General features: G+C 43.7%; 1 protein-coding gene across 2 annotated transcripts in view; it reads right to left on the minus strand.

Moving 5' to 3' along the window:
* The window catches only part of LRP12 (LDL receptor related protein 12), a gene marked incomplete at its 5' end in the record, with an annotated part of 69,378 nt that overhangs the window by 38,265 nt on the left and 16,342 nt on the right, over positions 1-14,771 (minus strand). The window lies entirely within an intron of this gene.

Genomic DNA, 14,771 nt, shown 5'->3' on the forward strand with positions numbered 1-14,771 from the left:
ATAAGGAGAAATTGCAACATTGTAACTAACAACTTTTCTGTTGCGAGCTATACCACACCTTTTTTCAGACCCTAGAGCAACAGATGCTCACACCACCCATAGATGAGTAAATGTGAGAGGTGTCATGATTCCTAAAATGAAACCCTGTCACGATGCGTAGCACTGAACAGCCGTTTTTCTTTTCTAATTGATAAAGTGCAGAATCATTACTGAAGAGTAAAACAACACTAAGAAAAGCATGCTCCGTAAACTACAGCTCGGCTTTAATGGGAAGCACGGCTCCATTGCCCTCAGTGAGAGGCAGCGCAGTAGGAGTGAGCGCAGGTGTGAGACATTACATACACCAGCACACACTTAACCTGTTGAGCCTCAGTTCATCCCTAAAACAAGAAAACACATCACAGGGCTTAATGGAATTTCTTAAAAAAGAAAAAACTGTCTAAATCTCTCAACAGTAGTGTTTAATAAACTGAAATAAAAAAATTTGAATAAAGTATCAGAACATTATAATATGATCAAATTTTAACTTTAAAATCATGTACATATAGCTCACAACATTCATATTTATATAAGCATGTTACATACATACATGTGTACATACATGGGGCATGTAAAACTGTAAACTCCAGGAACAAGGGTCAGACACGTATTCTGTACATTTCAACACGGACTGGATTAGTTATTCACAGGCACGGAGTTCTTGAAAAATGTTACTCATGTTACATAAAAACAGAAACACGACTGAACAAACACTGCTCCCTCCTCATCACCCTATCAGGAATCGTAAGACGTGTGCCTGCTCAGTGGTGACGAATAGCAGTTTCAGGAGGGTGTCGGTGCCTTTGGAAACCGACAATACTGCTGGGCTTCCATATCGTCACTGTTAGCTGGACACAGTCCTTCTCAGTGGTCAAAAAAAAAAAAAGTGAAAATCTCTGTTAAATCATTTTGTTCTTATTACCTCGCATGTTTCTGACTACCCAGTTGAACTGAATAACTTAATTTAGGTGCACTGCCATCAGAAATACTTTAACACACCACCTCATGTTTTTTAGTGGCCCCTCCGACTTGGAGAAATCAGTACCACACACTACGGACGCACAATCACCCTGGACAGTGGTGTGCTGGCTCAGCAGCTGTCACAGCTGCATCCTCAGCACACGAATCCATTAGGACCTCCCGCCGGTCCAGCCTGGCACTGACCTTAATTAGACCTCGGCTCGCTCACTCGTCCACACCAGCGGTGAGGTAGAGAATCCTTATAGCTATGGTCTCTCCACCTGGTGGTTTTTCCTTTCTGTTTGCTTTTCATTGGGTGGCTGAAGCGCTTTACTAATAGCCACACTGAAGACCTGACAGATACGTGCCGGCTAACTCCTGACTTACAGGAATCCACTCAGCGAACCCGTAACACTTAGCAGTCATTTTACATCAGAGGGAACCGCAGCTTCTTATGGTTTAACTTAAGCACCAGTTATCTGGTCACTAAGATGCTTATACTGCCTATTTTAAAAACGAATTCAGGTCCTGTACCAATTCCCATGGCATAGAGAACTGTATATGTCTTACTGAGAAACAGAAGATTCAGACGTGGATGCATTTCCTGTTTATGAAAGGAACAGTGCTTAGCTCTCAGAATTAAACTCAATTTGTATGGAAAAACCCAGCCTTAATGACTGACAGCTAATAGCAGTAGCCTGCCTGGCTTCTTACAATGTATCTTCCAGTGTATTTACAGCAGCTAGATATCAGACACACATACACACACACACACACACAGAGAAGGAGAGAGAGAGAGAGAGAGAGACTCCACTAAGGTCCTACTCTTGGGGGCAGAGGAGCTGGAGGAAGAAGCTGGGGGCAGCAGTGGGGTACAGCTGGGTTCAGCTACTTTGCAACCCTAGGAACTAGGGCAGAGCATGGAATAAACAGGGATATTCATCTCTATCTGCTCAAACTAAGAATACGTGACACGTAAGGAGTATGCAAAGCCCTGGCTCCCAAAGGGCTGGTACTCTTTTGAGAAAATTACCAAAAATATATAAAATAAAAGCAAATGATGAAAGTGTCCTACCAGGAGGGAGTGACACTTTCTACCAAACTAAGACAGGATGGTGTGCCCCCTAGTTCCCATATCTGCCAATTCAATTGGAAAACCACAGACACTGGGAACTGAACACGAAATGTCAACCTGTATCTGTAGATGATGTGATTACGGATAGACTTGAAAAATGCAAGACGGTAAACAGAAAACCGTGAAAGGTGGGATGTAAAGGGAGCATGTAGGCAGAAGAAAATAAAACTAAGAAACGCCTAAGACGCTCATTCGCTCCCACAGAGGGCTCCCCTACAGGTCACGATAGGAACTGCAGCACCGTTGCTGATGTTGAACAAGGTATCTAGTCTGAGATGTAAGTCGGGGGCTGCTGAGACAAGCAGGACACATCAAGCTTTCTTCCTGGAGGCCTCCTGGACCTTGCACCCAGCAGAGCAGGGCTCCTTGTTAGGCCAGTGGAACAGAAGCTGGGTTAGAGAGGCAGGAAGTAGTACTACTTGCAAAAAGTTACTCCCAAAATCTGCACCAGGGTCCCCATCTTAGACTGATATGCCTATGTGTATGAGTCTCCCCAAGGACAGATTAAGGGCTGCTACAAGGTGAAAGTTAAAAACCCTTCTGGATCGCCTGAAGTTCTCTGATGTGCTGAAGAGCTCTCAGGGGGAGTGTTCCAGATAAAGAAAGGCCCAGGACACCCACAGCCGTGGTAGGGCCAAACGCTTCACTGAAGTTGCCACTAACCTTCTCCTAGTGAAATTCCAGTGACCATCCCCAGTGGCTGCTGTTAGGTAAGCAAGTAAGGCTCTTTGCCACCAACCCCACTGACCTGAGTCCTATCCCCGGCACCCACGTCAGGAAAAGCAAGAACTAACCTCCTGCACGTTGTCTTCTCAACTCTAGGAATAAGCATGTGGTTGTGGGTCTAGGCAGCTGCAGCAGTCCCAAACGTCACACCCACAGGGACACAGAGGGCCAGGCCTACCATTTGGTTTACAGCTGTTAAAGTCACATGGCCAGCTTTTCACAGCCAGATGCAATGGAAGGACAGTCCCAGGCTGAGGGTGAGGGTTAATTTTCCTAAAGCACACTAGGGCATGCGTGGGTAAGTAGAGAAAAGGGACAGCCAGGAGGCTGACGAAGGTCAAGCTACAAACTGCAGCATTTTTCTTTCAGCCAGAATCAGATCTTTCCCTAACCTTAGGACTCACATAGTTGAGACTCATTTTCTATTTGGACTTCCTCTATTCCTTTATGCATTACCCAAGTTTTTCGAAATGGCCCAGCCTAACCAAATTAATACAGTGGCGAAGCTTTTGGGGATCCTTAGTGAGAGGTGACTTTAAAACTGTGGTCAGTATTCTGCATCCTTCAATGACATAACAGACTGTGGCTGACTTCGTGGAAGTCAGGAAAAGGAGGCAAACTGCCTGCCTCCCAGTAGCTGATCCCGACAAGGAAAGTGAATTCGCACATGCCTTTCCTTCGCAGAGCTGTGGCACAGAGCTTTCTAAGATGGACACACCCCAGAGATGCTAGCTAACTCTCAGTCACTTGCAGGCACACGCCGCTATTGGTCATTTGAAACACGGGCACTGTACCCTAACAAGTAAGTTAATTTGATTTAATCGTAATTAATTCAACTTTAAATTTAAAATAGCCACCCCTGTGGCTAGTGGCTATGGTTCTAAATCCGATTACCAATTTATAGAGAAACAGAGGACTGGGGAACATCTTTAATTACATTACTGAGATACACTTGGCAAACTCCAGGATGAAAATTGTAAGAAGTTTCTTTAAAAAAATACTTGGTTTACAAAAAACAGCGTTCCAAAGGCTGCGGCTGTGCTTACAGACAGGGAGAAGCCTTAATGAATGTAAATTTGCACCAAATTGGATCCTTTAATAAAACTGAGGGAGTTTTATTAGAAACTGACAATAAACTAAGAATATGAATAGTTATTAAGAATGAAAGCACTTTGTCCTTTAGATATGAATTTTAAAATATTAAATTCAGAATAGACACCTCCAGGTAAAAGGATGGAAAAGGATATTCCAAGCAAATAGACTTGAGGAGCTAGCTGGTGTAGACAGTTTAATATCTGGCAACACAGACTTCAAACTAAAACTAATCAGGAGAGATAGGGAAGGGCTTTCTACACTCAGCACAGGGAAAAATCCACCAAGAGGACACTGGCATTCTTAACATCTGGCACTAAACACACGAGCACTCAAGTCTGTAACAGAAACACAGCCACAGCGTGTATCACGTACTGGACCTCACATGGGGAACGTGGAGGCCTCAATACCCGACTCTCACCAATGGACCAATCATTCTGACTAAAGCTAAACAGAGAAAGGCTGGAGCCACCTATAGCTACAAATACAATGTCTTGGGGCAACTCTAACCAGGCAAGTGAGAGATCTGTATGGCAAGAATTTCAAGTCTTTGAAAAAAAGAAACAGAAGAACATCTGAGAAGATGGAAAGATTTCCCATGCTCATGAGATGGTAGAATTAACATTAATAAAAATAGCCATCCTACCAAAAGTAATCTACAGACTCAGTGCAATCTCCATCAAAATTCCAACAAAACTCTTCATAAGTTTGAAAGGATTTCAACTTCATATAGAAACACACACACACAGAAAAAATACCAGGATAATTATAATTAGAATAATGCTGAATAAACCAGAAAAATACACTGGAAAGGGGACATCTTCAACAAATAGTGCTGTTCAAACTGACTATGTGCATGCAGAAGACTCCAAATAGATCCATACTTATCACCCTGCATAAAACTCAAGTGCACATGGATCAAAGACCTCAGCATAAAACCAGAGAGACTGAACCTGGCAGGAGAAAGTTGGGAGTATCCTTGAACTCATTTGACACAGCAAAAGATTTTCTGGTCAGAACAGCAAAAACACAGGCATTAAGATCAACAAGCAACAAGTGGGACCTCATGAACCTGAGAGACTTCCATATGACAGAAGACACCATCGTTCAATGTGGCAGAGTAAATGGGAAACATTTCTACCAACTACACATCTGATAAAGGGCTAACATCCAAAATATATAAAGAACTCCAAAGATTAGATATTAAGAAACCGAGACAATTAAAGAGTGCTAACCGAAACACAGAACGCTCAAGGGGAAACGCAAATGGCCAAGAAATGTGTGTGTGTGTGTGTGTGTGTGTGTGTGTGTGTGTGTGTGCGCGCGCACACGCGCGCGCGCTTAGCCATCTGGGAAATAAGAATCAAAATGACTTTGAGATTTAGCTTATACCAATGAGAGAGGCTAAGAGCAAAAAAACAAGTGGTAGCTTATGGTGGTGAGGATGTAGAGCAAGGGAACACCCATCCACTGCTTGTAGAGCCACTGATGAAGCCAGTGTGGTGGTTCCTGAGAAAGGCAGGAACTCGTCTACCTCAGGATGCAGCTAGACCACGTGTGGTGATGTGAATAGGTTTGGCCCCCATAGATTCATATCCTTGAATGCTTAGTCCACGGGAGTGACACTATTAGGAGGTGTGGCCTTACTGGAGGATGTATGACATTGCTAGAGGAAGTGTGTCACTGTGGGGGCAGGGCTTTGAGGTCTTAAATGCTCAAGCCATACCCAGTATGAAACAAAACTCTAGTTTCCTCCTGATAACTTTGGATCAGAACTCTCTGCTTCTCCAGCACCATGTCTGTGTGCAGGATGCCATGATCCCCATCATGAGGAAAAAAGACTAAACCCCCAAAACTGTGTGCTAGTTCCAATTAAATGTTTTGTTTTATTAATATTGCTGTGGTCGCAGTGTTTCTTCGGAACAATGGAAATCCTAACTAAAACATCACTCCTGGGCATAGAGTATGCTCCATCCTACCACATCCCACTTGCTCAACCATGATCACTGGTGCTCTACTCACAATAGCCAGAAATATGAACAACCTAGACGTCTCTCAACAGAAGGACAGATTACACTTACACAAGAGAGTATTACTCAGCTGTTAAGAAGAAATGAAATCAAGAAATGTGCAGGTAAGTGGATGGAGCCAGACTCAGAAAGACAACTACGGTATGTATTTGTATTTGTTTTTATGTGGATATTAGCTGTTGACTCAATGATACAGCCAAGCTACAATCTATAGAACCATGCAGATTATGTGTAGATTAAGGGAATAGGGAAAGAGATAAATCTCCCCAGAAAAGGCGAATGGAATCGTTACGGATGGATAGAGTAGAGGATCAAGTGAGGAGCGGGAGGGAAGAGGGTGAAAATTAAGGGGCATTTGAGGGGTGATATGGAAACCTAATACAGTAGAAGCTTCCTAGAATATATACATATATGAAGGTGATCTAAATGAAATCACCACGTAATAGGGAAGAGAGAGTCCCAACTGGCAATCTCTTGTCACCAAATGAAGCTTCCAGTACCAGCAATTGGGAACATCTAATTAAATTGCTGGTCAAAAGAGTCCCCTGGGAATCCACAAGCAATTTATCGGTGGATCCGAAGACAAATCATTGGCGTCTAGTCGGGGACTGTGCTGGTTTGGTAACGCAGTGATAGCTGGTGCTCCCCTTCCCTGGGGAGTTGGTTCCATTTCCCCACAGAACGGTCACAACATGCTGGTCACCGCTGCGTCTCGCAGGCATTACAACTGGGCAGAACTGGGTGGGGGTGCTCCCTTCTGTTGGAAGTCGACACAGCACCTGCTGGTCCCGTAAAAGCTACTTCTCAGGGAGGAGACCTTCAGGTCACCTGTAGCTGGGGATGCCGAGGCTGTGTGTCAGAAGTGCATGGGATTAGGAGTCCCGTGGATAGCCCTGACAACTCAAAAGGGCTGGTAGCTTTTTTTTTTTTTTTTTAAATGTTAGCTGATATTTTGTTCTTGGTGGGAACATTGTCAGCCTAGAGGTAAAACTTTCATTTGAACTATTTGCATGATTCTATATCAGCATATATGTATTATAGGTACTTTTAGGTAGACAGTTAATAGTATGATCCCTGTGGCTTTTATAGAGAATTATGTTACCCTCTAGGAGACAGACAGCCTCGGGGAGAAGCGCTCAACCCTGGTCTCTCAGCTCCAACATGCTGCAGACTGACCCATCCATTACATTTCAAACAAAACAGAGGGAAAGAAAGGACAGAGGCATACTTACCTTTGCACTACAGTGAGTCTCTTACACTATACCCTTATGTGGTCTGCTAGAAAGACTGGTTTGATGGGGAAACAGTCTTTCTGCCTGTTACACGGGGCAGGACTGAGATGTGTGGAGAGTGGCCGTATCATTTCTCAGAACCACCTGAACCTGGCTTTCTGCTAAATGAAGACGCACGGGAGGACACAGGAAGAGGTGCTTCAGCAGAAACTTCCATCTGACATCGTCTAAACCTCAGACTTGACCATCCACAACTACAGAAAAATAAACGTCTGGTAAGTAAAATTGGCGACATTTTGATAATTTGACCTGTTTATGGTTTCTCTAAAAATGTGTGAAGAATTCAGTGCAATATTCTGGGGAAAGACTTTCTAGTAGCTTTAAAAACATGTTGGGGCTGAGGAGATGGTTCAGTGGCTGTGCTCTTCCAAAGGACCCAGGTTCAATCCCCAGTACCTACATGGCAGCTCACAACGGCCTGTAATTCCAGTTCCAGGAGATCCAACACACTCACACAGACACACATGCACGCAAAACACCAATAATTTATTTTTAAAATGCCTATTCCCCCCCAAAATAGGTTAAGATTAGAATTTTTGCTTCATGTACTTACTAGTATTCTAAAATTATTTTATTTCTTCAATCTTCTAATTTAAGTCATCCACAACAGATCTTTATGAACTGCCCAGAGTGTATCTGCCGCTTAAAATAGTAGTAATGCTTATCTATAGTATTTTATGGAAAAGATACTTTAGGTATTCTCCTCATCTGTCTTAGTAAGATTTTGTTTGAAATACCTTAAAAAGAAGGATCTGGGGCTGGGGATGAAGTGTAGTAGTTCGTGTCCAGTGCTGTCTATGCAGAAGACTTGATCAAGCCCCATCAAGAGGATCAGACACCACGGCACCTGCACTAGCATTCACTAGCATGCACACACGCATATACACACACACAACTAAAAACAAAGGAGATCTTTACGACGACAATAAATGATGTGAAGTGGAAAGGCTGAGCACCACAAGCTCCCAGTCTCCACAGAATGAATCACACCCCAGAGAGAACACACAAAGGCTGTAGACTTCTGCTGCCGACCATCTCGGTGAGATGTTCATGCAGATGGAAATAATTCTCATTCTAAAATTAGCTTGAACCACTGGCATAAGCACTAGTAATAAACAAGAAGGAGTTTAAGATGATCCAAGTTCAATGACTCCTATGATTTATAAACAGTAAGGTGTCAGGGGAGTCAGAATTCCAAGAAAGTCTCATAAAATATACATCTACATTACTTCCATTAACGGCTCTATTGGAACACATTTCATGTATCATAAAATCATTTAAAAGTGTGTAGTCAGTGATTTTTTAAAGTGTATTTGGTAAGGTATGAAACCAAAACCAGTTTCTAAGGTCTAAATATTCTCCTCATTGTGAAAAGAAAGCTGGAATTCCCGCCTCTGTCCTATGCTGAGCTTCTAACAACACCCATCTGTCTTCTAACTCCATGGACTGACTCCATACTCTCTATGAAAACCGTGTGCACCTTCTCTGCTTCCTTCCCTTTTATGCCTCAGCAATAGTCTGTCATTGGACACAGACACTCTGCTTACCTGTTCATCAACTGGAAGATGGGGCAGTCTCCCTTTTTTGTGAGGGCTTGCGCACAACTCTGCAGTGTATACACCAGGAATACAATTAGTGGGTATATGGTGACCCGGCGTTTACTGTTCTGAGGGATGACCGAACTGTTTTCCAAATGGCCACAGCAGTTTCTACACCAATCAAGTATGAAGGATTGGTGTCTTTACATGTTTGCTAGTCCTTGTGATAAACCACCTTTGAGAGTGTGTATATGCTGCATGTATATGCTGCATGTGTGTGTTGGTGTGTGTGTGCCCATGAACATATATGTGGAGGACGTGGTGTCCCCTTCTCTCCTCTTCTACTTTGCTGCAGAGTCAGGCTCTCCCACTAGAGCAGACTGTTGCCATTTTAGCTGGTAGCTCTCAGAACTCTCAGTTCCAGCCTGCCTGTCCCTCAATGCTAGGTGACTGACATTCACAGCCATGTCTGGCTTTTTATGTGGATGCCAGGAACTTCAACTTAGATCCTTCTGCTTGCAAAACATGTTTTTCTCCCCAGAGCCTTCTCTCAATCCCTTGTCTGCCTTTTTATGTCTCTCACTTGGCTGTGTACTTCAGTCAGTCAGCCTCATCCCAATGGCTCCCCTTCTGACCTAAGAAAAGCCTACAGAGAGTTCTGGAAGGAACTTTTATCAATCACTTGTGGCAATCAATACATGTTCTAGAAGTCAGCTCAGTTAATGTCTAATTTAGTTTTTAAAAATCCCATGTATTTCAAGAGGAATGCTGGCCTGTTCTAACAGCTAAATATGAGCTGCAGCCGGCATTACAGCCAAGACAAAACATTTCCAGGGCCCAAAGACACTCTGGTTGTCCTCTGCAGCAAGTTCCACCCCACACCCCTCAAGATAAAAGCTACTGACCAGCAACATATAAGCAGCATAATGCACTGTCCTGAACTGTGATATATTATTAAATCTGCCTCCTTAAGCTATAAGAATATTACCCTTGTTATTATAGATGAGAAAAATAATCCAAGGTAACACACCCAAGATCCTTCAGCTGGTAAGTGGTAGGACCAGATGAATTTTTCATCTATTTAATTTCAACATTAAGAATATTTCTTTTTAACCCTCCCTTAATACCTACTGTCAAGGGAGGAATAGACTCATTGGCTTTTATTCACAATATGCTTCTATGTTTGGCTTGTTAAAACATGTATTACCTTCCTAACTGGTTTGTTGAGTATGTGAACTTGAATGGTACCTTTCCAAAGATAAAATTCTGCAGTTATATAGTTGTAAGTTTTTCTTTAAGACATCCAGTGATACCCTCTCTTAGAGTAAAGGGTCATTTTTTAAAGTTCTATACATGATAGCCAACAATAGACTAGCAAGTGGCCATACCCTTCCTATGTTTGCTGACACCACTAGTAACATTTTGACAGCTATACATAACTAATGAAAAAAACTAGAAAAAGTATCATCTTTGTAATAAAGATGTGACTTATAAGATCAGGATGTTAGAAACCTACCTTTAAGAGACAGGATGATTTTTAAAAATCACTACTTTGAAGTATACTGTTTAGCACTTAAAAGAAACTACCTAATTATTAAAATAATCAATAACATTTGCACATTTATTTTTTCGTGGCGTGCTCAAAAGCCTAGTTTTGTTTCTGGTACCTACCTACCCCTAACAAGGAAGTCAACACAGAGTTAAACAGACAGAATTACAGTAACACATATACCCAACCTCTCATCCTCCAAAACATCAACTTTGATCCAGTGTCTGACAGCTGAGGAAGCAGACAATGGGGAAGCTACCACAGCAGCCTGTGGTTTCTTTATGGATGCTCCGTGCTGCTGTCAAATCTTTTAATGAAGCCAAGCTCTACTCTATCTCCCACTCCTTGAAAACCACAGTAGTCTTTTATTATTTCCTTCAAGGCTTCAACCAGCTTCCTTAGCCAAACTCTTGCTAACTAGCCTGGGATCTTTAGGCAGACAATCCTGTTTGTTCCTTTTCCAGAAACTCTTTTTATATATTTGTTGCTATGGTTTGACTGTGAAACACCCCCATGTTCTGAGCACATGGTCCCCAGGTATGGTGTCATCTTAGAGGGGTGTAGTCAACAGCCACTCCTGTTGCCACAAATGCAGACACTGCCCAGCCTTCCCTACTATGATGGACTCAACCCCTCTGAAACCCCAAGTGAAAATAAGTATCTTCCCCATTAAGTCATCCTGTTGGAGTGTCAGTGATGAGAAGCAACCAGCACAGAAAAAGAAGTACCAGGAAAAAAAATGGGACTGTCACGGTAATAAACTGAATGGTGAGGTTCTTAGACCTGGTTTCAGGAGGAAGGTGAAGAGTCTGGAGAAGCAGTGCAAAGCTGTGAGCTCCCAGAGTGAAAGACCAGAGAGCCAGTGAGTACTGTGCTCAGGAGGCTTCATGAAATGGAGAGAAAAGGAATGAGCGCTCATCTGTGGGACACTCTGGCAAAGACTCTGGCGACGTTCTGTCCCTGTGACAGCCGACTGTCGAAGTAAAGCAGTGGCGATGTTGGGGCAGCATAACACTGAAGCCAGTGATCACCTGCTGCTTTAGCCAGATGTACAGTGGGAACCACACCAAAAAGCAGAGCAGGGAAGGAGCTCTTTGGGCAGGGAAGGAGTGTAGGTAACTTTTAAAGTTGACACAGCAAGTTTGGAGAAAGGAGCAGTTGACAAAAACCTAAATCATACCAGGGACTCCACTAAGTCTCAACTGAGACAACAGGAAAGGTTCCTTCATTAAAACTCTTGCCGTCAAAAGCTCAAGGTTGGAAGCACAACCTCATTTGAAAGAAGAGCATCTGGAGAGAGTCTGAAGGCACCCTGCTGGTGAAGGGTCACACAGGAAGCTGTTCTTCCACCCAAGGTCACTGCCCAGACGCTCAGAGACCACCACCCTCATAGCTACCTCTCCGTTGGCAGCAGAGCTTGGCCTTGCTCACAGGACGCTGGCTTTGAAGAAATGTAGACTGTAGGACGTATGGAGTCATTATCTTTACAGCAAGGTTCCAGAAAGACCAGACGACTGTGTTATAGGGACAGATTCTCTTGAGAAATCCCCTAGGACGCTATGTGGGAAGCTTAGGGGGAGAACACTGAGTTGCAATGAAGATCCCAGCATGTTGGAGAGTCCAGAAAGAAGAACTCATACTTTCTTAGGTTAAAGGCAAGCTACAAAAGAAGCCCTGCCAGCTACAGGTAGCAGGGCCTGGGGCAGAACTTGTGACGTCTACTGCAGCTCAGATGAGGCCCCAGCATCTGAGATGATGGGCGTGTGTTAATGGTTGCCCTTCTATATCTCAGTCTTGCTTTGGCCTTGTCTTTTCTCGCTATGCCCCCATTTTCTCCCCAAATCACACTGGAATCTATGTGTCCAGACACTGAGGGTTCCTGTTCCCATCTAGTTTTTGATTGATCAGTAAAAGTGGCTGGGCATGGTAAAAAAAAAAAAAAAAAAAAAATAGGTCCCCAACAAGAAATGGAAGGGGAGAAGAGGGGAACCCACCATGAGAGGAAGATAGGACGAACCATGCCATACCAATGAAGCAGAAAGATCAGACTTAAAGGCCCACTAATGTGTAAGAATCCAGAACACTCACCCCCAGCGTCCCTCCCCCGATTATGTCTGAAGTAGAAGAGATAAAATATAGATTTAGCAACTATTAATTCAAGAATACCAGAGGGGAGTGTGTGTTAGCTGTGCGGTGGTTTGGACGTGCCCAGTCATTGAGCTCATCAAGACAAATCAAAATTAAGCTGGTGTGTGTGTGTGTGTGTGTGTGTGTGTGTGTGTGTGCGCGCGCGCGCGCACGCGCGCGTGTTTTCATTAGTGAATCCTGAGAGGTCTGGCGGATAGCTAGAAGTGAAATCACCCACCGGGAGGGGCTCAAAGCTGTGTAACTATTTACCACTACACAGGACCTTACATCCTTCTGGGTAGACGCCAGGAGACTGTAACTGAATTATGTTAATTGTGTAAGTGACTTCCACACTGATGTCCCTGGTGACTGGATGAACTTCCATCTCCATCAAGTGTCCGAGTGTTCCTTTCCCCTACCATCCCTGCCAAAAGTCCTCGCTGGAGCCCCTGAAGGCAGCCACCGGACTGGTGAGATGGAATCTTGTCCCACTTTTGATTTGCATCTCCCTGGTGGCCTAAGAGGTCAGACATTTTCCTGGCACTTAACTTGTACTTTTTCATTTTCAAATCATCTGTGGCTAATTTGCTGAGTGGATTAACTCCCTCCAAAGGATGTGTTTTCTTTTACCGTTCTGGATGTTGCTCCTGTCACCCGAATGGCTGATGAGTCCCCCCCCCCCCGTTCTTTCCCTGTGTCTTCTCGCTAAGCTCTTCCTCCTTGCCTCGGAGATGCCTGTCAATTTCATGCAACCTCGTGCCAATTCTAGGTCTTTCCTGGGCTACGGGACCCTTCTCAGAAAGTCCTTGCTTATGTGACTACCGCCTGCAGCACTGCTTCTAAGTTTCTGTTACTTACTTCAAGTCAGGTTTCGTATTAGTGCCTTGCTTGGGTCCAGCCTGAGTTGACTTTTGTACAGGGGGAGACTGAGAATCCAGTTTCAGTCAACATGTGGATAATTAGTTTTTCCAGCACCAATTATTATCGAGACGATTTCCCCCATGTATGTTTCTGTCAAGAACCGGATGACTGTTGCTACACGTGTCTGATTTGGGGTTTTCTAGTCTACTTCGGTGTCTCCGTGTCTGGGCTGTTGCCAGCACCACACTGTTACTTCTAGCTTTACCCTAAAGACTATTTTACTGTTGCACCACTGTGACTTAATATTACCTACACACATCAAGCTTGCTAAGCTCAAGACTGAAATTTCTCACATGCCCTGGAACCTCGCTCTTACATCCCTTGGTGAAGGACACTATGATCTCCTACTTGTCCAGAGACCCAAAGTCAACCTGATCTCCCCTCCCCTCTCCTCGGGCAGCGGACACTAAGTTCTCTTTATTGTCCCCATGTGTCCTCGTCTACTTAGTGTCCCTATTACATTTACACATCTTTCTGCATTGAATACAAGCTCCACACGGATAAAACACAGAACAGGGTAAAACCTGTTCACACTGGAGGAGACAGACAGCTGCTAAGTGTGGGAGTAACTGAGTCAGCCCATCAGCTGGCTTCCTGCTTTTTTCTGATCACGCCGCTCTCCGACCCCTGGCCCTGTTCTCAGAAAGGATGGTCTCATATTAATCTTTAAAAATGATCTAACTTCTTTAAGAACTCATAGACCCCCATGGCTCATCCCCATCTTCTAACCCTGATCATTAGCTTACGCTTACCCGTTGTGGTTTTTACCATACGCATACATATTTAGATTCAGTTTCTAGATCTCTGGTGTTTTCAGCATGCTGCTCTCTCTGCCTCTAACAGTCCACTGGGCTACCTTCAGTTCGTCTGTTAAGGCCTCTCCCCCAGCTCAGGAAATGTGTCTCTGTTGAGGACAGAGAAGGAACATCAGATTAGCCCTGACTCCTGCAGACATTCTACAGCCCTAACCAGCTCCGAGAGGAAACATTCAATTTCCACAATTTTGGTAATTAAGTCAGCTAATTAAATTCAACCGAAGTCTGAGTACCTTGGGCATGTTTCTGCCAGCCCCACTGTCACCCTGAGCACCCAGTTTCCAGTGGTAAGATTTCTAAGCGCATACTGATTTAACTGTTCAAGATCATCAGGTTTTGAAATAAGGTATAAAATACCCTCTGTGTAATGAAAAATCTGGTTTTATGTTTGTTAAGAAGTTAAACAAAGATAAGGAATGGAATACAAAAGCCTAAAAAGGAAGACAGGTATTACTCATGAGTGAATGCATTTGGAAATTCACAAAGAGGAAAAAAAAAAACAGATTAACTGTCACTCCGATTAGATGCATTAGAGACCACCGCTTAG

Source organism: Micromys minutus (genome assembly GCF_963924665.1).
Source record: "Micromys minutus genome assembly, chromosome: 33".
In the NCBI taxonomy this organism is placed as follows: Eukaryota; Metazoa; Chordata; class Mammalia; order Rodentia; family Muridae; genus Micromys; species Micromys minutus.